Source organism: Heloderma suspectum, chromosome 1 (genome assembly GCF_057233095.1).
Source record: "Heloderma suspectum isolate Gila_16-S chromosome 1, 16-S_ref, whole genome shotgun sequence".
In the NCBI taxonomy this organism is placed as follows: Eukaryota; Metazoa; Chordata; class Lepidosauria; order Squamata; family Helodermatidae; genus Heloderma; species Heloderma suspectum.
Genome location: NC_139458.1, coordinates 237,690,216 through 237,713,330, shown reverse-complemented (window position 1 = coordinate 237,713,330; position 23,115 = coordinate 237,690,216).

Here is a 23,115-nt window from a genome sequence, read left to right as displayed (position 1 = left end):
ACAGGTCGCACTAAAAGAAGGCAGGCACACCATTCCTTTGGCCCTCTCCGTCTGTTTCACCATGCTTGGCTTCAGCAACACCCTGTTTCCATTCTGGGAAGCCAAGTCTCCTGACCCCTAACCCTAAGTTGGGTCTGAACCCTAATTTCCTCTTGGGACTGAAACATGTCCCTGTCCACAAGCTGTACTAATGGGCAGTATGTTATCCTCCAATGGCTCACTCAGTCTGTTTGACTAATCTATGCTTCACCAAGATGCTGGTTCCTTCCTGGGAAGCCTAGTGTCCCCAACCCTAACCCTAATTTGAGTCTCAACCCTTATTTCCTGTTTAGACTGAAACATCACCCCGTCCTCACGTTGTACGAAAAGACGGTCGGCACCCCTTTCTGATGACCTGCTCAGTTCGTTTCACCAAGCTAGTCTTCCCCAAGACCCTGGTTCCCTCGTCGGAAGCCAAGTCTCCCCAACCCTAACCCTAACTTGGGTTTTTACCCAAATTTTCTAGAGGAACTTTAACATCCCCCAGTCCACGCAGTGTACTAAAAGACAGGAGGGAACACATCCTGTTGGGCCACTCAATCTGTTTCAACACGCTTGGCTTTACAGAGGCCCTGGTTCCATCCTGGGAAGCCAAGTCTGACCAACCCTAACCCTAATTTGAGTCTCAACCCTAATTTCCTCTTTGGACTGAAACATACCGCCGTCCACAGAGTGTACCAAATGTCAGTATGGAAGACATCTTGATGTCCCCCTCAGGCTGATTCACCAAGCTAGGCTTCACCAAGAACCCGTTTCTTACCTAGGAAGCCCAGTTTCCCCAACCCTAACCCTAACTTGGGTTTTTACCCTACTTTATTTTGGGAATGAAACATCCCCTCGTCCACGCGGTGTACTAAAAGACAGGAGGCAACCCATCCTGCAGGCCCACTTATCCTATTTCTGCATGCTTGGCTTTTCCGAGGCCCTGGTTCACTCCAGGGAAGCCAAATCTCCCGAACCCTAACCCTAACTTGAGTCTTAACCCTAATTTACTTGTGCAACTGTCACAAACCCCCATCCACAGGTCGCACTAAAAGAAGGCAGGCACACCATTCCTTTGGCCCTCTCAGTCTGTTTCACCATGCTTGGCTTCAGCAACACCCTGTTTCCATTCTGGGAAGCCAAGTCTCCTGACCCCTAACCCTCAGTTGGGTCTTAACCCTAATTTCCTATTGGGACTGAAACATGTCCCTGTCCACAAGCTGTACTAATGGGCAGTATGTTATCCTCCAATGGCTCACTCAGTCTGTTTGACCAATCTATGCTTCACCAAGACGCTGGTTCCTTCCTGGGAAGCCTAGTGTCCCCAACCCTAACCCTAATTTGAGTCTCAACCCTTATTTCCTGTTTAGACTGAAACATCACCCCTTCCTCACGTTGTACGAAAAGACGGTCGGCACCCCTTTCTGATGACCTGCTCAGTTCGTTTCACCAAGCTAGTCTTCCCCAAGACCCTGGTTCCCTCCTCGGAAGCCAAGTCTCCCCAACTCTAACCCTAACTTGGCGTTTTACCCAAATTTTCTAGAGGAACGTTAACATCCCCCAGTCCATGCGGTGTACTAAAAGACAGGAGGGAACACATCCTGTTGGGCCACTCAATCTGTTTCAACATGCTTGGCTTTACAGACGCCCTGGTTCCATCCTGGGAAGCCAAGTCTCGCCAACCCTAACCCTAATTTGAGTCTCAACCCTAATTTCCTCTTTGGACTGAAACATACCGCCGTCCACAGAGGGTACCAAATGTCAGTATGGTAGACATCTTGATGTCCCCCTCAGGCTGATTCACCAAGCTAGGCTTCACCAAGAACCCGTTTCTTACCTAGGAAGCCCAGTTTCCCCAACCCTAACCCTAACTTGGGTTTTTACCCTACTTTATTTTGGGAATGAAACATCCCCTCGTCCACGCGGTGTACTAAAAGACAGGAGGCAACCCATCCTGCAGGCCCACTTATCCTATTTCTACATGCTTGGCTTTTCCGAAGCCCTGGTTCACTCCAGGAAAGCCAAGTCTCCCGAACCCTAACCCTAACTTGAGTCTTAACCCTAATTTATTTGTGCAACTGTCACAAACCCCCATCCACAGGTCGCACTAAAAGAAGGCAGGCACACCATTCCTTTGGCCCTCTCAGGCTGTTCCACCATGCTTGGCTTCAGCAACACCCTGTTTCCATTCTGGGAAGCCAAATCTCCTGACCCCTAACCCTAAGTTGGGTCTGAACCCTAATTTCCTCTTTGGACTGAAACATGTCCCTGTCCACAAGCTGTACGAATGGGGAGTATGTTATCCTCCAATGGCTCACTCAGTCTGTTTGACCAATCTAGGCTTTACCAAGACGCTGGTTCCTTCCTGGGAAGCCTAGTGTCCCCAACCCTAACCCTAATTTGAGTCTCAACCCTTATTTCCTGTTTAGACTGAAACATCACCCCGTCCTCACGTTGTACGAAAAGACGGTCGGCACCCCTTTCTGATGACCTGCTCAGTTCGTTTCACCAAGCTAGTCTTCCCCAAGACCCTGGTTCCCTCCTCGGAAGCCAAGTCTCCCCAACCCTTACCCTAACTTGGGTTTTTACCCAAATTTTCTAGAGGAACTTTAACATCCCCCAGTCCACGCAGTGTACTAAAAGACAGGAGGGAACACATCCTGTTGGGCCACTCAATCTGTTTCAACATGCTTGGCTTTACAGACGCCCTGGTTCCATCCTGGGAAGCCAAGTCTCGCCAACCCTCACCCTAATTTGAGTCTCAACCCTAATTTCCTCTTTGGACTGAAACATACCGCCGTCCACAGAGGGTACCAAATGTCAGTATGGAAGACATCTTGATGTCCCCCTCAGGCTGATTCACCAAGCTAGGCTTCACCAAGAACCCGTTTCTTACCTAGGAAGCCCAGTTTCCCCAACCCTAACCCTAACTTGGGTTTTTACCCTACTTTATTTTGGGAATGAAACATCCCCTCGTCCATGCGGTGTACTAAAAGACAGGAGGCAACCCATCCTGCAGGCCCACTTATCCTATTTCTACATGCTTGGCTTTTCCGAGGCCCTGGTTCACTCCAGGGAAGCCAAATCTCCCGAACCCTAACCCTAACTTGAGTCTTAACCCTAATTTACTTGTGCAACTGTCACAAACCCCCATCCACAGGTCGCACTAAAAGAAGGCAGGCACACCATTCCTTTGGCTCTCTCAGTCTGTTTCACCATGCTTGGCTTCAGCAACACCCTGTTTCCATTCTGGGAAGCCAAGTCTCCTGACCCCTAACCCTAAGTTGGGTCTGAACCCTAATTTCCTCTTGGGACTGAAACATGTCCCTGTCCACAAGCTGTACTAATGGGCAGTATGTTATCCTCCAATGGCTCAATCAGTCTGTTTGACCAATCTATGCTTCACCAAGACGCTGGTTCCTTCCTGGGAAGCCTAGTGTCCCCAACCCTAACCCTAATTTGAGTCTCAACCCTTATTTCCTGTTTAGACTGAAACATCACCCCTTCCTCACGTTGTACGAAAAGACGGTCGGCACCCCTTTCTGATGACCTGCTCAGTTCGTTTCACCAAGCTAGTCTTCCCCAAGACCCTGGTTCCCTCCTCGGAAGCCAAGTCTCCCCAACTCTAACCCTAACTTGGGGTTTTACCCAAATTTTCTAGAGGAACTTTAACATCCCCCAGTCCATGCGGTGTACTAAAAGACAGGAGGGAACACATCCTGTTGGGCCACTCAATCTGTTTCAACATGCTTGGCTTTACAGACGCCCTGGTTCCATCCTGGGAAGCCAAGTCTCGCCAACCCTCACCCTAATTTGAGTCTCAACCCTAATTTCCTCTTTGGACTGAAACATACCGCCGTCCACAGAGGGTACCAAATGTCAGTATGGTAGACATCTTGATGTCCCCCTCAGGCTGATTCACCAAGCTAGGCTTCACCAAGAACCCGTTTCTTACCTAGGAAGGCCAGTTTCCCCAACCCTAACCCTAACTTGGGTTTTTACCCTACTTTATTTTGGGAATGAAACATCCCCTCGTCCACGCGGTGTACTAAAAGACAGGAGGCAACCCATCCTGCAGGCCCACTTATCCTATTTCTACATGCTTGGCTTTTCCGAAGCCCTGGTTCACTCCAGGGAAGCCAAATCTCCCGAACCCTAACCCTAACTTGAGTCTTAACCCTAATTTACTTGTGCAACTGTCACAAACCCCCATCCACAGGTTGTACTAAAAGACGGCAGGCACACCATTCCTTTGGCCCTCTCAGTCTGTTTCACCATGCTTGGCTTCAGCAACACCCTGTTTCCATTCTGGGAAGCCAAGTCTCCTCACCCCTAACCCTCAGTTGGGTCTTAACCCTAATTTCCTCTCGGGACTGAAGCTTGTCCCTGTCCACAAGCTGTACTAATGGGCAGTTAGTTAACCTCCAATGGCTCACTCAGTCTGTTTGACCAATCTAGGCTTTACCAAGACGCTGGTTCCTTCCTGGGAAGCCTAGTGTCCCCAACCCTAACCCTAATTTGAGTCTCAACCCTTATTTCCTGTTTAGACTGAAACATCACCCCGTCCTCACGTTGTACGAAAAGACGGTCGGCACCCCTTTCTGATGACCTGCTCAGTTCGTTTCACCAAGCTAGTCTTCCCCAAGACCCTGGTTCCCTCCTCGGAAGCCAAGTCTCCCCAACCCTAACCCTAACTTGGGTTTTTACCCAAATTTTCTAGAGGAACTTTAACATCCCCCAGTCCACGCAGTGTACTAAAAGACAGGAGGGAACACATCCTGTTGGGCCACTCAATCTGTTTCAACATGCTTGGCTTTACAGACGCCCTGGTTCCATCCTGGGAAGCCAAGTCTCGCCAACCCTCACCCTAATTTGAGTGTCAACCCTAATTTCCTCTTTGGACTGAAACATACCGCCGTCCACAGAGTGTACCAAATGTCAGTATGGAAGACATCTTGATGTCCCCCTCAGGCTGATTCACCAAGCTAGGCTTCACCAAGAACCTGTTTCTTACCTAGGAAGGCCAGTTTCCCCAACCCTAACCCTAACTTGGGTTTGTACCCTACTTTATTTTGGGAATGAAACATCCCCTCGTCCACGCGGTGTACTAAAAGACAGGAGGCAACCCATCCTGCAGGCCCACTTATCCTATTTCTGCATGCTTGGCTTTTCCGAGGCCCTGGTTCACTCCAGGGAAGCCAAATCTCCCGAACCCTAACCCTAACTTGAGTCTTAACCCTAATTTACTTGTGCAACTGTCACAAACCCCCATCCACAGGTTGTACTAAAAGACGGCAGGCACACCATTCCTTTGGCCCTCTCAGTCTGTTTCACCATGCTTGGCTTCAGCAACACCCTGTTTCCATTCTGGGAAGCCAAGTCTCCTGACCCCTAACCCAAAGATGAGTCTGAACCCTAATTTCCTCTTGGGACTGAAACATGTCCCTGTCCACAAGCTGTACTAATGGGCAGTATGTTATCCTCCAATGGCTCACTCAGTCTGTTTGACCAATCTAGGCTTCACCAAGACGCTGTATCCTTCCTGGGAAGCCTAGTGTCCCCAACCCTAACCCTAATTTGAGTCTCAACCCTTATTTCCTGTTTAGACTGAAACATCACCCCGTCCTCACGTTGTACTAAAAGACGGTCGGCACCCCTTTCTGATGACCTGCTCAGTTCGTTTCACCAAGCTAGTCTTCCCCAAGACCCTGGTTCCCTCCTCGGAAGCCAAGTCTCCCCAACCCTAACCCTAACTTGGGTTTTTACCCAAATTTTCCAGAGGAACTTTAACATCCCCCAGTCCACGCAGTGTACTAAAAGACAGGAGGGAACACATCCTGTTGGGCCACTCAATCTGTTTCAACATGCTTGGCTTTACAGACGCCCTGGTTCCATCCTGGGAAGCCAAGTCTCGCCAACCCTCACCCTAATTTGAGTCTCAACCCTAATTTCCTCTTTGGACTGAAACATACCGCCGTCCACAGAGTGTACCAAATGTCAGTATGGAAGACATCTTGATGTCCCCCTCAGGCTGATTCACCAAGCTAGGCTTCACCAAGAACCCGTTTCTTACCTAGGAAGCCCAGTTTCCCCAACCCTAACCCTAACTTGGGTTTTTACCCTACTTTATTTTGGGAATGAAACATCCCCTCGTCCACGCGGTGTACTAAAAGACAGGAGGCAACCCATCCTGCAGGCCCACTTATCCTATTTCTGCATGCTTGGCTTTTCCGAGGCCCTGGTTCAATCCAGGGAAGCCAAGTCTCCCGAACCCTAACCCTAACTTGAGTCTTAACCCTAATTTACTTGTGCAACTGTCACAAACCCCCATCCACAGGTCGCACTAAAAGAAGGCAGGCACACCATTCCTTTGGCCCTCTCAGGCTGTTTCACCATGCTTGGCTTCAGCAACACCCTGTTTCCATTCTGGGAAGCCAAGTCTCCTGACCCCTAACCCTCAGTTGGGTCTTAACCCTAATTTCCTCTCGGGACTGAAACTTGTCCCTGTCCACAAGCTGTACTAATGGGCAGTTAGTTAACCTCCAATGGCTCACTCAGTCTGTTTGACCAATCTAGGCTTTACCAAGATGCAGGTTCCTTCCTGGCAAGCCTAGTGTCCCCAACCCTAACCCTAATTTGAGTCTCAACCCTGATTTCCTGTTTAGACTGAAATATCACCCCGTCCTCACGTTGTACGAAAAGACGGTCGGCACCCCTTTCTGATGACCTGCTCAGTTCGTTTCACCAAGCTAGTCTTCCCCAAGACCCTGGTTCCCTCTTCGGAAGCCAAGTCTCCCCAACTCTAACCCTAACTTGGGGTTTTACCCAAATTTTCTAGAGGAACGTTAACATCCCCCAGTCCATGCGGTGTACTAAAAGACAGGAGGGAACACATCCTGTTGGGCCACTCAATCTGTTTCAACATGCTTGGCTTTACAGACGCCCTGGTTCCATCCTGGGAAGCCAAGTCTCGCCAACCCTAACCCTAATTTGAGTCTCAACCCTAATTTCCTCTATGGACTTAAATATACCGCCGTCCACAGAGGGTACCAAATGTCAGTATGGAAGACATCTTGATGTCCCCCTCAGGCTGATTCACCAAGCTAGGCTTCACCAAGAACCCGTTTCTTACCTAGGAAGCCCAGTTTCCCCAACCCTAACCCTAACTTGGGTTTTTACCCTACTTTATTTTGGGAATGAAACATCCCCTCGTCCATGCGGTGTACTAAAAGACAGGAGGCAACCCATCCTGCAGGCCCACTTATCCTATTTCTACATGCTTGGCTTTTCCGAGGCCCTGGTTCACTCCAGGAAAGCCAAATCTCCCGAACCCTAACCCTAACTTGAGTCTTAACCCTAATTTACTTGTGCAACTGTCACAAACCCCCATGCACAGGTTGTACTAAAAGACGGCAGGCAGACCATTCCTTTGGCCCTCTCAGTCTGTTTCACCATGCTTGGCTTCAGCAACACCCTGTTTCCATTCTGGGAAGCCAAGTCTCCTGACCCATAACCCTCAGTTGGGTCTTAACCCTAATTTCCTCTCGGGACTGAAACTTGTCCCTGTCCACAAGCTGTACTAATGGGCAGTTACTTAACCTCTAATGGCTCACTCAGTCTGTTTGACCAATCTAGGCTTTACCAAGACGCTGGTTCCTTCCTGGGAAGCCTAGTGTCCCCAACCCTAACCCTAATTTGAGTCTCAACCCTTATTTCCTGTTTAGACTGAAACATCACCCCGTCCTCACGTTGTACGAAAAGACGGTCGGCACCCCTTTCTGATGACCTGCTCAGTTCGTTTCACCAAGCTAGTCTTCCCCAAGACCCTGGTTCCCTCCTCGGAAGCCAAGTCTCCCCAACCCTAACCCTAACTTGGGTTTTTACCCAAATTTTCTAGAGGAACTTTAACATCCCCCAGTCCACGCAGTGTACTAAAAGACAGGAGGGAACACATCCTGTTGGGCCACTCAATCTGTTTCAACATGCTTGGCTTTACAGATGCCCTGGTTCCATCCTGGGAAGCCAAGTCTCGCCAACCCTCACCCTAATTTGAGTCTCAACCCTAATTTCCTCTTTGGACTGAAACATACCGCCGTCCACAGAGTGTACCAAATGTCAGTATGGAAGACATCTTGATGTCCCCCTCAGGCTGATTCACCAAGCTAGGCTTCACCAAGAACCTGTTTCTTACCTAGGAAGCCCAGTTTCCCCAACCCTAACCCTAACTTGGGTTTGTACCCTACTTTATTTTGGGAATGAAACATCCCCTCGTCCACGCGGTGTACTAAAAGACAGGAGGCAACCCATCCTGCAGGCCCACTTATCCTATTTCTGCATGCTTGGCTTTTCCGAGGCCCTGGTTCAATCCAGGGAAGCCAAGTCTCCCGAACCCTAACCCTAACTTGAGTCTTAACCCTAATTTACTTGTGCAACTGTCACAAACCCCCATCCACAGGTCGCACTAAAAGAAGGCAGGCACACCATTCCTTTGGCCCTCTCCGTCTGTTTCACCATGCTTGGCTTCAGCAACACCCTGTTTCCATTCTGGGAAGCCAAGTCTCCTGACCCCTAACCCTCAGTTGGGTCTGAACCCTAATTTCCTCTTGGGACTGAAACTTGTCCCTGTCCACAAGCTGTACTAATGGGCAGTATGTTATCCTCCAATGGCTCACTCAGTCTGTTTGACCAATCTATGCTTCACCAAGATGCTGGTTCCTTCCTGGGAAGCCTAGTGTCCCCAACCCTAACCCTAATTTGAGTCTCAACCCTTATTTCCTGTTTAGACTGAAACATCACCCCGTCCTCACGTTGTACGAAAAGACGGTCGGCACCCCTTTCTGATGACCTGCTCAGTTCGTTTCACCAAGCTAGTCTTCCCCAAGACCCTGGTTCCCTCGTCGGAAGCCAAGTCTCCCCAACCCTAACCCTAACTTGGGTTTTTACCCAAATTTTCTAGAGGAACTTTAACATCCCCCAGTCCACGCAGTGTACTAAAAGACAGGAGGGAACACATCCTGTTGGGCCACTCAATCTGTTTCAACACGCTTGGCTTTACAGAGGCCCTGGTTCCATCCTGGGAAGCCAAGTCTGACCAACCCTAACCCTAATTTGAGTCTCAACCCTAATTTCCTCTTTGGACTGAAACATACCGCCGTCCACAGAGTGTACCAAATGTCAGTATGGAAGACATCTTGATGTCCCCCTCAGGCTGATTCACCAAGCTAGGCTTCACCAAGAACCCGTTTCTTACCTAGGAAGCCCAGTTTCCCCAACCCTAACCCTAACTTGGGTTTTTACCCTACTTTATTTTGGGAATGAAACATCCCCTCGTCCACGCGGTGTACTAAAAGACAGGAGGCAACCCATCCTGCAGGCCCACTTATCCTATTTCTGCATGCTTGGCTTTTCCGAGGCCCTGGTTCAATCCAGGGAAGCCAAGTCTCCCGAACCCTAACCCTAACTTGAGTCTTAACCCTAATTTACTTGTGCAACTGTCACAAACCCCCATCCACAGGTCGCACTAAAAGAAGGCAGGCACACCATTCCTTTGGCCCTCTCAGTCTGTTTCACCATGCTTGGCTTCAGCAACACCCTGTTTCCATTCTGGGAAGCCAAGTCTCCTGACCCCTAACCCAAAGATGAGTCTGAACCCTAATTTCCTCTTGGGACTGAAACATGTCCCTGTCCACAAGCTGTACTAATGGGCAGTATGTTATCCTCCAATGGCTCACTCAGTCTGTTTGACCAATCTAGGCTTCACCAAGACGCTGTATCCTTCCTGGGAAGCCTAGTGTCCCCAACCCTAACCCTAATTTGAGTCTCAACCCTTATTTCCTGTTTAGACTGAAACATCACCCCGTCCTCACGTTGTACTAAAAGACGGTCGGCACCCCTTTCTGATGACCTGCTCAGTTCGTTTCACCAAGCTAGTCTTCCCCAAGACCCTGGTTCCCTCCTCGGAAGCCAAGTCTCCCCAACCCTAACCCTAACTTGGGTTTTTACCCAAATTTTCCAGAGGAACTTTAACATCCCCCAGTCCACGCAGTGTACTAAAAGACAGGAGGGAACACATCCTGTTGGGCCACTCAATCTGTTTCAACATGCTTGGCTTTACAGACGCCCTGGTTCCATCCTGGGAAGCCAAGTCTCGCCAACCCTCACCCTAATTTGAGTCTCAACCCTAATTTCCTCTTTGGACTGAAACATACCGCCGTCCACAGAGTGTACCAAATGTCAGTATGGAAGACATCTTGATGTCCCCCTCAGGCTGATTCACCAAGCTAGGCTTCACCAAGAACCCGTTTCTTACCTAGGAAGCCCAGTTTCCCCAACCCTAACCCTAACTTGGGTTTTTACCCTACTTTATTTTGGGAATGAAACATCCCCTCGTCCACGCGGTGTACTAAAAGACAGGAGGCAACCCATCCTGCAGGCCCACTTATCCTATTTCTGCATGCTTGGCTTTTCCGAGGCCCTGGTTCAATCCAGGGAAGCCAAGTCTCCCGAACCCTAACCCTAACTTGAGTCTTAACCCTAATTTACTTGTGCAACTGTCACAAACCCCCATCCACAGGTCGCACTAAAAGAAGGCAGGCACACCATTCCTTTGGCCCTCTCAGGCTGTTTCACCATGCTTGGCTTCAGCAACACCCTGTTTCCATTCTGGGAAGCCAAGTCTCCTGACCCCTAACCCTCAGTTGGGTCTTAACCCTAATTTCCTCTCGGGACTGAAACTTGTCCCTGTCCACAAGCTGTACTAATGGGCAGTTAGTTAACCTCCAATGGCTCACTCAGTCTGTTTGACCAATCTAGGCTTTACCAAGATGCAGGTTCCTTCCTGGCAAGCCTAGTGTCCCCAACCCTAACCCTAATTTGAGTCTCAACCCTGATTTCCTGTTTAGACTGAAATATCACCCCGTCCTCACGTTGTACGAAAAGACGGTCGGCACCCCTTTCTGATGACCTGCTCAGTTCGTTTCACCAAGCTAGTCTTCCCCAAGACCCTGGTTCCCTCTTCGGAAGCCAAGTCTCCCCAACTCTAACCCTAACTTGGGGTTTTACCCAAATTTTCTAGAGGAACTTTAACATCCCCCAGTCCATGCGGTGTACTAAAAGACAGGAGGGAACACATCCTGTTGGGCCACTCAATCTGTTTCAACATGCTTGGCTTTACAGACGCCCTGGTTCCATCCTGGGAAGCCAAGTCTCGCCAACCCTAACCCTAATTTGAGTCTCAACCCTAATTTCCTCTATGGACTTAAATATACCGCCGTCCACAGAGGGTACCAAATGTCAGTATGGAAGACATCTTGATGTCCCCCTCAGGCTGATTCACCAAGCTAGGCTTCACCAAGAACCCGTTTCTTACCTAGGAAGCCCAGTTTCCCCAACCCTAACCCTAACTTGGGTTTTTACCCTACTTTATTTTGGGAATGAAACATCCCCTCGTCCATGCGGTGTACTAAAAGACAGGAGGCAACCCATCCTGCAGGCCCACTTATCCTATTTCTACATGCTTGGCTTTTCCGAGGCCCTGGTTCACTCCAGGAAAGCCAAATCTCCCGAACCCTAACCCTAACTTGAGTCTTAACCCTAATTTACTTGTGCAACTGTCACAAACCCCCATGCACAGGTTGTACTAAAAGACGGCAGGCAGACCATTCCTTTGGCCCTCTCAGTCTGTTTCACCATGCTTGGCTTCAGCAACACCCTGTTTCCATTCTGGGAAGCCAAGTCTCCTGACCCATAACCCTCAGTTGGGTCTTAACCCTAATTTCCTCTCGGGACTGAAACTTGTCCCTGTCCACAAGCTGTACTAATGGGCAGTTACTTAACCTCTAATGGCTCACTCAGTCTGTTTGACCAATCTAGGCTTTACCAAGACGCTGGTTCCTTCCTGGGAAGCCTAGTGTCCCCAACCCTAACCCTAATTTGAGTCTCAACCCTTATTTCCTGTTTAGACTGAAACATCACCCCGTCCTCACGTTGTACGAAAAGACGGTCGGCACCCCTTTCTGATGACCTGCTCAGTTCGTTTCACCAAGCTAGTCTTCCCCAAGACCCTGGTTCCCTCCTCGGAAGCCAAGTCTCCCCAACCCTAACCCTAACTTGGGTTTTTACCCAAATTTTCTAGAGGAACTTTAACATCCCCCAGTCCACGCAGTGTACTAAAAGACAGGAGGGAACACATCCTGTTGGGCCACTCAATCTGTTTCAACATGCTTGGCTTTACAGATGCCCTGGTTCCATCCTGGGAAGCCAAGTCTCGCCAACCCTCACCCTAATTTGAGTCTCAACCCTAATTTCCTCTTTGGACTGAAACATACCGCCGTCCACAGAGTGTACCAAATGTCAGTATGGAAGACATCTTGATGTCCCCCTCAGGCTGATTCACCAAGCTAGGCTTCACCAAGAACCTGTTTCTTACCTAGGAAGCCCAGTTTCCCCAACCCTAACCCTAACTTGGGTTTGTACCCTACTTTATTTTGGGAATGAAACATCCCCTCGTCCACGCGGTGTACTAAAAGACAGGAGGCAACCCATCCTGCAGGCCCACTTATCCTATTTCTGCATGCTTGGCTTTTCCGAGGCCCTGGTTCAATCCAGGGAAGCCAAGTCTCCCGAACCCTAACCCTAACTTGAGTCTTAACCCTAATTTACTTGTGCAACTGTCACAAACCCCCATCCACAGGTCGCACTAAAAGAAGGCAGGCACACCATTCCTTTGGCCCTCTCCGTCTGTTTCACCATGCTTGGCTTCAGCAACACCCTGTTTCCATTCTGGGAAGCCAAGTCTCCTGACCCCTAACCCTCAGTTGGGTCTGAACCCTAATTTCCTCTTGGGACTGAAACTTGTCCCTGTCCACAAGCTGTACTAATGGGCAGTATGTTATCCTCCAATGGCTCACTCAGTCTGTTTGACTAATCTATGCTTCACCAAGATGCTGGTTCCTTCCTGGGAAGCCTAGTGTCCCCAACCCTAACCCTAATTTGAGTCTCAACCCTTATTTCCTGTTTAGACTGAAACATCACCCCGTCCTCACGTTGTACGAAAAGACGGTCGGCACCCCTTTCTGATGACCTGCTCAGTTCGTTTCACCAAGCTAGTCTTCCCCAAGACCCTGGTTCCCTCGTCGGAAGCCAAGTCTCCCCAACCCTAACCCTAACTTGGGTTTTTACCCAAATTTTCTAGAGGAACTTTAACATCCCCCAGTCCACGCAGTGTACTAAAAGACAGGAGGGAACACATCCTGTTGGGCCACTCAATCTGTTTCAACACGCTTGGCTTTACAGAGGCCCTGGTTCCATCCTGGGAAGCCAAGTCTGACCAACCCTAACCCTAATTTGAGTCTCAACCCTAATTTCCTCTTTGGACTGAAACATACCGCCGTCCACAGAGTGTACCAAATGTCAGTATGGAAGACATCTTGATGTCCCCCTCAGGCTGATTCACCAAGCTAGGCTTCACCAAGAACCCGTTTCTTACCTAGGAAGCCCAGTTTCCCCAACCCTAACCCTAACTTGGGTTTTTACCCTACTTTATTTTGGGAATGAAACATCCCCTCGTCCACGCGGTGTACTAAAAGACAGGAGGCAACCCATCCTGCAGGCCCACTTATCCTATTTCTGCATGCTTGGCTTTTCCGAGGCCCTGGTTCAATCCAGGGAAGCCAAGTCTCCCGAACCCTAACCCTAACTTGAGTCTTAACCCTAATTTACTTGTGCAACTGTCACAAACCCCCATCCACAGGTCGCACTAAAAGAAGGCAGGCACACCATTCCTTTGGCCCTCTCAGTCTGTTTCACCATGCTTGGCTTCAGCAACACCCTGTTTCCATTCTGGGAAGCCAAGTCTCCTGACCCCTAACCCTCAGTTGGGTCTTAACCCTAATTTCCTCTCGGGACTGAAACTTGTCCCTGTCCACAAGCTGTACTAAAGGGCAGTTAGTTAACCTCCAATGGCTCACTCAGTCTGTTTGACCAATCTAGGCTTTACCAAGATGCAGGTTCCTTCCTGGCAAGCCTAGTGTCCCCAACCCTAACCCTAATTTGAGTCTCAACCCTTATTTCCTGTTTAGACTGAAATATCACCCCGTCCTCACGTTGTACGAAAAGACGGTCGGCACCCCTTTCTGATGACCTGCTCAGTTCGTTTCACCAAGCTAGTCTTCCCCAAGACCCTGGTTCCCTCCTCGGAAGCCAAGTCTCCCCAACTCTAACCCTAACTTGGGGTTTTACCCAAATTTTCTAGAGGAACTTTAACATCCCCCAGTCCATGCGGTGTACTAAAAGACAGGAGGGAACACATCCTGTTGGGCCACTCAATCTGTTTCAACATGCTTGGCTTTACAGACGCCCTGGTTCCATCCTGGGAAGCCAAGTCTCGCCAACCCTAACCCTAATTTGAGTCTCAACCCTAATTTCCTCTATGGACTTAAATATACCGCCGTCCACAGAGGGTACCAAATGTCAGTATGGAAGACATCTTGATGTCCCCCTCAGGCTGATTCACCAAGCTAGGCTTCACCAAGAACCCGTTTCTTACCTAGGAAGCCCAGTTTCCCCAACCCTAACCCTAACTTGGGTTTTTACCCTACTTTATTTTGGGAATGAAACATCCCCTCGTCCATGCGGTGTACTAAAAGACAGGAGGCAACCCATCCTGCAGGCCCACTTATCCTATTTCTACATGCTTGGCTTTTCCGAGGCCCTGGTTCACTCCAGGAAAGCCAAATCTCCCGAACCCTAACCCTAACTTGAGTCTTAACCCTAATTTTCTTGTGCAACTGTCACAAACCCCCATGCACAGGTTGTACTAAAAGACGGCAGGCAGACCATTCCTTTGGCCCTCTCAGTCTGTTTCACCATGCTTGGCTTCAGCAACACCCTGTTTCCATTCTGGGAAGCCAAGTCTCCTGACCCATAACCCTCAGTTGGGTCTTAACCCTAATTTCCTCTCGGGACTGAAACTTGTCCCTGTCCACAAGCTGTACTAATGGGCAGTTACTTAACCTCTAATGGCTCACTCAGTCTGTTTGACCAATCTAGGCTTTACCAATACGCTGGTTCCTTCCTGGGAAGCCTAGTGTCCCCAACCCTAACCCTAATTTGAGTCTCAACCCTTATTTCCTGTTTAGACTGAAACATCACCCCGTCCTCACGTTGTACGAAAAGACGGTCGGCACCCCTTTCTGATGACCTGCTCAGTTCGTTTCACCAAGCTAGTCTTCCCCAAGACCCTGGTTCCCTCCTCGGAAGCCAAGTCTCCCCAACCCTAACCCTAACTTGGGTTTTTACCCAAATTTTCTAGAGGAACTTTAACATCCCCCAGTCCACGCAGTGTACTAAAAGACAGGAGGGAACACATCCTGTTGGGCCACTCAATCTGTTTCAACATGCTTGGCTTTACAGATGCCCTGGTTCCATCCTGGGAAGCCAAGTCTCGCCAACCCTCACCCTAATTTGAGTCTCAACCCTAATTTCCTCTTTGGACTGAAACATACCGCCGTCCACAGAGTGTACCAAATGTCAGTATGGAAGACATCTTGATGTCCCCCTCAGGCTGATTCACCAAGCTAGGCTTCACCAAGAACCTGTTTCTTACCTAGGAAGCCCAGTTTCCCCAACCCTAACCCTAACTTGGGTTTGTACCCTACTTTATTTTGGGAATGAAACATCCCCTCGTCCACGCGGTGTACTGAAAGACAGGAGGCAACCCATCCTGCAGGCCCACTTATCCTATTTCTGCATGCTTGGCTTTTCCGAGGCCCTGGTTCAATCCAGGGAAGCCAAGTCTCCCGAACCCTAACCCTAACTTGAGTCTTAACCCTAATTTACTTGTGCAACTGTCACAAACCCCCATCCACAGGTCGCACTAAAAGAAGGCAGGCACACCATTCCTTTGGCCCTCTCCGTCTGTTTCACCATGCTTGGCTTCAGCAACACCCTGTTTCCATTCTGGGAAGCCAAGTCTCCTGACCCCTAACCCTAAGTTGGGTCTGAACCCTAATTTCCTCTTGGGACTGAAACATGTCCCTGTCCACAAGCTGTACTAATGGGCAGTATGTTATCCTCCAATGGCTCACTCAGTCTGTTTGACTAATCTATGCTTCACCAAGATGCTGGTTCCTTCCTGGGAAGCCTAGTGTCCCCAACCCTAACCCTAATTTGAGTCTCAACCCTTATTTCCTGTTTAGACTGAAACATCACCCCGTCCTCACGTTGTACGAAAAGACGGTCGGCACCCATTTCTGATGACCTGCTCAGTTCGTTTCACCAAGCTAGTCTTCCCCAAGACCCTGGTTCCCTCCTCGGAAGCCAAGTCTCCCCAACCCTAACCCTAACTTGGGTTTTTACCCAAATTTTCTAGAGGAACTTTAACATCCCCCAGTCCACGCAGTGTACTAAAAGACAGGAGGGAACACATCCTGTTGGGCCACTCAATCTGTTTCAACACGCTTGGCTTTACAGAGGCCCTGGTTCCATCCTGGGAAGCCAAGTCTCGCCAACCCTCACCCTAATTTGAGTCTCAACCCTAATTTCCTCTTTGGACTGAAACATACCGCCGTCCACAGAGTGTACCAAATGTCAGTATGGAAGACATCTTGATGTCCCCCTCAGGCTGATTCACCAAGCTAGGCTTCACCAAGAACCTGTTTCTTACCTAGGAGGCCCAGTTTCCCCAACCCTAACACTAACTTGGGTTTGTACCCTACTTTATTTTGGGAATGAAACATCCCCTCGTCCACGCGGTGTACTAAAAGACAGGAGGCAACCCATCCTGCAGGCCCACTTATCCTATTTCTACATGCTTGTCTTTTCCGAGGCCCTGGTTCAATCCAGGGAAGCCAAGTCTCCCGAACCCTAACCCTAACTTGAGTCTTAACCCTAATTTACTTGTGCAACTGTCACAAACCCCCATCCACAGGTCGCACTAAAAGAAGGCAGGCACACCATTCCTTTGGCCCTCTCAGTCTGTTTCACCATGCTTGGCTTCAGCAACACCCTGTTTCCATTCTGGGAAGCCAAGTCTCCTGACCCCTAACCCTCAGTTGGGTCTTAACCCTAATTTCCTCTCGGGACTGAAACTTGTCCCTGTCCACAAGCTTTACTAATGGGCAGTTAGTTAACCTCCAATGGCTCACTCAGTCTGTTTGACCAATCTAGGCTTTACCAAGATGCAGGTTCCTTCCTGGCAAGCCTAGTGTCCCCAACCCTAACCCTAATTTGAGTCTCAACCCTTATTTCCTGTTTAGACTGAAACATCACCCCGTCCTCACGTTGTACGAAAAGACGGTCGGCACCCCTTTCTGATGACCTGCTCAGTTCGTTTCACCAAGCTAGTCTTCCCCAAGACCCTGGTTCCCTCCTCGGAAGCCAAGTCTCCCCAACCCTAACCCTAACTTGGGTTTTTACCCAAATTTTCTAGAGGAACTTTAACATCCCCCAGTCCACGCAGTGTACTAAAAGACAGGAGGGAACACATCCTGTTGGGCCACTCAATCTGTTTCAACATGCTTGGCTTTACAGACGCCCTGGTTCCATCCTGGGAAGCCAAGTCTCGCCAACCCTCACCCTAATTTGAGTCTCAACCCTAATTTCCTCTTTGGACTGAAACATACCGCCGTCCACAGAGTGTACCAAATGTCAGTATGGAAGACATCTTGATGTCCCCCTCAGGCTGATTCACCAAGCTAGGCTTCACCAAGAACCTGTTTCTTACCTAGGAAGCCCAGTTTCCCCAACCCTAACCCTAACTTGGGTTTGTACCCTACTTTATTTTGGGAATGAAACATCCCCTCGTCCACGCGGTGTACTGAAAGACAGGAGGCAACCCATCCTGCAGGCCCACTTATCCTATTTCTGCATGCTTGGCTTTTCCGAGGCCCTGGTTCAATCCAGGGAAGCCAAGTCTCCCGAACCCTAACCCTAACTTGAGTCTTAACCCTAATTTACTTGTGCAACTGTCACAAACCCCCATCCACAGGTCGCACTAAAAGAAGGCAGGCACACCATTCCTTTGGCCCTCTCCGTCTGTTTCACCATGCTTGGCTTCAGCAACACCCTGTTTCCATTCTGGGAAGCCAAGTCTCCTGACCCCTAACCCTAAGTTGGGTCTGAACCCTAATTTCCTCTTGGGACTGAAACATGTCCCTGTCCACAAGCTGTACTAATGGGCAGTATGTTATCCTCCAATGGCTCACTCAGTCTGTTTGACTAATCTATGCTTCACCAAGATGCTGGTTCCTTCCTGGGAAGCCTAGTGTCCCCAACCCTAACCCTAATTTGAGTCTCAACCCTTATTTCCTGTTTAGACTGAAACATCACCCCGTCCTCACGTTGTACGAAAAGACGGTCGGCACCCCTTTCTGATGACCTGCTCAGTTCGTTTCACCAAGCTAGTCTTCCCCAAGACCCTGGTTCCCTCGTCGGAAGCCAAGTCTCCCCAACCCTAACCCTAACTTGGGTTTTTACCCAAATTTTCTAGAGGAACTTTAACATCCCCCAGTCCACGCAGTGTACTAAAAGACAGGAGGGAACACATCCTGTTGGGCCACTCAATCTGTTTCAACACGCTTGGCTTTACAGAGGCCCTGGTTCCATCCTGGGAAGCCAAGTCTGACCAACCCTAACCCTAATTTGAGTCTCAACCCTAATTTCCTCTTTGGACTGAAACATACCGCCGTCCACAGAGTGTACCAAATGTCAGTATGGAAGACATCTTGATGTCCCCCTCAGGCTGATTCACCAAGCTAGGCTTCACCAAGAACCCGTTTCTTACCTAGGAAGCCCAGTTTCCCCAACCCTAACCCTAACTTGGGTTTTTACCCTACTTTATTTTGGGAATGAAACATCCCCTCGTCCACGCGGTGTACTAAAAGACAGGAGGCAACCCATCCTGCAGGCCCACTTATCCTATTTCTGCATGCTTGGCTTTTCCGAGGCCCTGGTTCAATCCAGGGAAGCCAAGTCTCCCGAACCCTAACCCTAAGTTGAGTCTTAACCCTAATTTACTTGTGCAACTGTCACAAACCCCCATCCACAGGTCGCACTAAAAGAAGGCAGGCACACCATTCCTTTGGCCCTCTCAGTCTGTTTCACCATGCTTGGCTTCAGCAACACCCTGTTTCCATTCTGGGAAGCCAAGTCTCCTGACCCCTAACCCTCAGTTGGGTCTTAACCCTAATTTCCTCTCGGGACTGAAACTTGTCCCTGTCCACAAGCTGTACTAATGGGCAGTTAGTTAACCTCCAATGGCTCACTCAGTCTGTTTGACCAATCTAGGCTTTACCAAGACGCAGGTTCCTTCCTGGCAAGCCTAGTGTCCCCAACCCTAACCCTAATTGGAGTCTCAACCCTGATTTCCTGTTTAGACTGAAACATCACCCCGTCCTCACGTTGTACGAAAAGACGGTCGGCACCCCTTTCTGATGACCTGCTCAGTTCGTTTCACCAAGCTAGTCTTCCCCAAGACCCTGGTTCCCTCCTCGGAAGCCAAGTCTCCCCAACTCTAACCCTAACTTGGGGTTTTACCCAAATTTTCTAGAGGAACTTTAACATCCCCCAGTCCATGCGGTGTACTAAAAGAAAGGAGGGAACACATCCTGTTGGGCCACTCAATCTTTTTCAACATGCTTGGCTTTACAGACGCCCTGGTTCCATCCTGGGAAGCCAAGTCTCGCCATCCCTAACCCTAATTTGAGTCTCAACCCTAATTTCCTCTTTGGACTGAAACATACCGCCGTCCACAGAGGGTACCAAATGTCAGTATGGAAGACATCTTGATGTCCCCCTCAGGCTGATTCACCAAGCTAGGCTTCACCAAGAACCTGTTTCTTACCTAGGAAGCCCAGTTTCCCCAACCCTAACCCTAACTTGGGTTTTTACCCTACTTTATTTTGGGAATGAAACATCCCCTCGTCCATGCGGTGTACTAAAAGACAGGAGGCAACCCATCCTGCAGGCCCACTTATCCTATTTCTACATGCTTGGCTTTTCCGAGGCCCTGGTTCACTCCAGGGAAGCCAAATCTCCCGAACCCTAACCCTAACTTGAGTCTTAACCCTAATTTACTTGTGCAACTGTCACAAACCCCCATCCACAGGTCGCACTAAAAGAAGGCAGGCACACCATTCCTTTGGCCCTCTCAGTCTGTTTCACCATGCTTGGCTTCAGCAACACCCTGTTTCCATTCTGGGAAGCCAAGTCTCCTGACCCCTAACCCTCAGTTGGGTCTTAACCATAATTTCCTATTGGGACTGAAACATGTCCCTGTCCACAAGCTGTACTAATGGGCAGTATGTTATCCTCCAATGGCTCACTCAGTCTGTTTGACCAATCTATGCTTCACCAAGACGCTGGTTCCTTCCTGGGAAGCCTAGTGTCCCCAACCCTAACCCTAATTTGAGTCTCAACCCTTATTTCCTGTTTAGACTGAAACATCACCCCTTCCTCACGTTGTACGAAAAGACGGTCGGCACCCCTTTCTGATGACCTGCTCAGTTCGTTTCACCAAGCTAGTCTTCCCCAAGACCCTGGTTCCCTCCTCGGAAGCCAAGTCTCCCCAACTCTAACCCTAACTTGGCGTTTTACCCAAATTTTCTAGAGGAACGTTAACATCCCCCAGTCCATGCGGTGTACTAAAAGACAGGAGGGAACACATCCTGTTGGGCCACTCAATCTGTTTCAACATGCTTGGCTTTACAGACGCCCTGGTTCCATCCTGGGAAGCCAAGTCTCGCCAACCCTAACCCTAATTTGAGTCTCAACCCTAATTTCCTCTTTGGACTGAAACATACCGCCGTCCACAGAGGGTACCAAATGTCAGTATGGTAGACATCTTGATGTCCCCCTCAGGCTGATTCACCAAGCTAGGCTTCACCAAGAACCCGTTTCTTACCTAGGAAGCCCAGTTTCCCCAACCCTAACCCTAACTTGGGTTTTTACCCTACTTTATTTTGGGAATGAAACATCCCCTCGTCCACGCGGTGTACTAAAAGACAGGAGGCAACCCATCCTGCAGGCCCACTTATCCTATTTCTACATGCTTGGCTTTTCCGAGGCCCTGGTTCAATCCAGGGAAGCAAAATCTCCCGAATCCTAACCCTAACTTGAGTCTTAACCCTAATTTTCTTGTGCAACTGTCACAAACCCCCATCCACAGGTCGCACTAAAAGAAGGCAGGCACACCATTCCTTTGGCCCTCTCAGTCTGTTTCACCATGCTTGGCTTCAGCAACACCCTGTTTCCATTCTGGGAAGCCAAGTCTCCTGACCCCTAACCCTAAGTTGGGTCTGAACCCAAATTTCCTCTTGGGACTGAAACATGTCCCTGTCCACAAGCTGTACTAATGGGCAGTATGTTATCCTCCAATGGCTCACTCAGTCTGTTTGACCAATCTATGCTTCACCAAGACGCTGGTTCCTTCCTGGGAAGCCTAGTGTCCCCAACCCTAACCCTAATTTGAGTCTCAACCCTTATTTCCTGTTTAGACTGAAACATCACCCCGTCCTCACGTTGTACGAAAAGACGGTCGGCACCCCTTTCTGATGACCTGCTCAGTTCGTTTCACCAAGCTAGTCTTCCCCAAGACCCTGGTTCCCTCCTCGGAAGCCAAGTCTCCCCAACCCTAACCCTAACTTGGGTTTTTACCCAAATTTTCTAGAGGAACTTTAACATCCCCCAGTCCACGCAGTGTACTAAAAGACAGGAGGGAACACATCCTGTTGGGCCACTCAATCTGTTTCAACACGCTTGGCTTTACAGACGCCCTGGTTCCATCCTGGGAAGCCAAGTCTCGCCAACCCTCACCCTAATTTGAGTCTCAACCCTAATTTCCTCTTTGGACTGAAACATACCGCCGTCCACAGAGTGTACCAAATGTCAGTATGGAAGACATCTTGATGTCCCCCTCAGGCTGATTCACCAAGCTAGGCTTCACCAAGAACCCGTTTCTTACCTAGGAAGCCCAGTTTCCCCAACCCTAACCCTAACTTGGGTTTTTACCCTACTTTATTTTGGGAATGAAACATCCCCTCGTCCACGCGGTGTACTAAAAGACAGGAGGCAACCCATCCTGCAGGCCCACTTATCCTATTTCTACATGCTTGGCTTTTCCGAAGCCCTGGTTCACTCCAGGAAAGCCAAGTCTCCCGAACCCTAACCCTAACTTGAGTCTTAACCCTAATTTATTTGTGCAACTGTCACAAACCCCCATCCACAGGTCGCACTAAAAGAAGGCAGGCACACCATTCCTTTGGCCCTCTCAGGCTGTTCCACCATGCTTGGCTTCAGCAACACCCGGTTTCCATTCTGGGAAGCCAAATCTCCTGACCCCTAACCCTAAGTTGGGTCTGAACCCTAATTTCCTCTTTGGACTGAAACATGTCCCTGTCCACAAGCTGTACGAATGGGGAGTATGTTATCCTCCAATGGCTCACTCAGTCTGTTTGACCAATCTAGGCTTTACCAAGACGCTGGTTCCTTCCTGGGAAGCCTAGTGTCCCCAACCCTAACCCTAATTTGAGTCTCAACCCTTATTTCCTGTTTAGACTGAAACATCACCCCGTCCTCACGTTGTACGAAAAGACGGTCGGCACCCCTTTCTGATGACCTGCTCAGTTCGTTTCACCAAGCTAGTCTTCCCCAAGACCCTGGTTCCCTCCTCGGAAGCCAAGTCTCCCCAACCCTTACCCTAACTTGGGTTTTTACCCAAATTTTCTAGAGGAACTTTAACATCCCCCAGTCCACGCAGTGTACTAAAAGACAGGAGGGAACACATCCTGTTGGGCCACTCAATCTGTTTCAACATGCTTGGCTTTACAGACGCCCTGGTTCCATCCTGGGAAGCCAAGTCTCGCCAACCCTCACCCTAATTTGAGTCTCAACCCTAATTTCCTCTTTGGACTGAAACATACCGCCGTCCACAGAGGGTACCAAATGTCAGTATGGAAGACATCTTGATGTCCCCCTCAGGCTGATTCACCAAGCTAGGCTTCACCAAGAACCCGTTTCTTACCTAGGAAGCCCAGTTTCCCCAACCCTAACCCTAACTTGGGTTTTTACCCTACTTTATTTTGGGAATGAAACATCCCC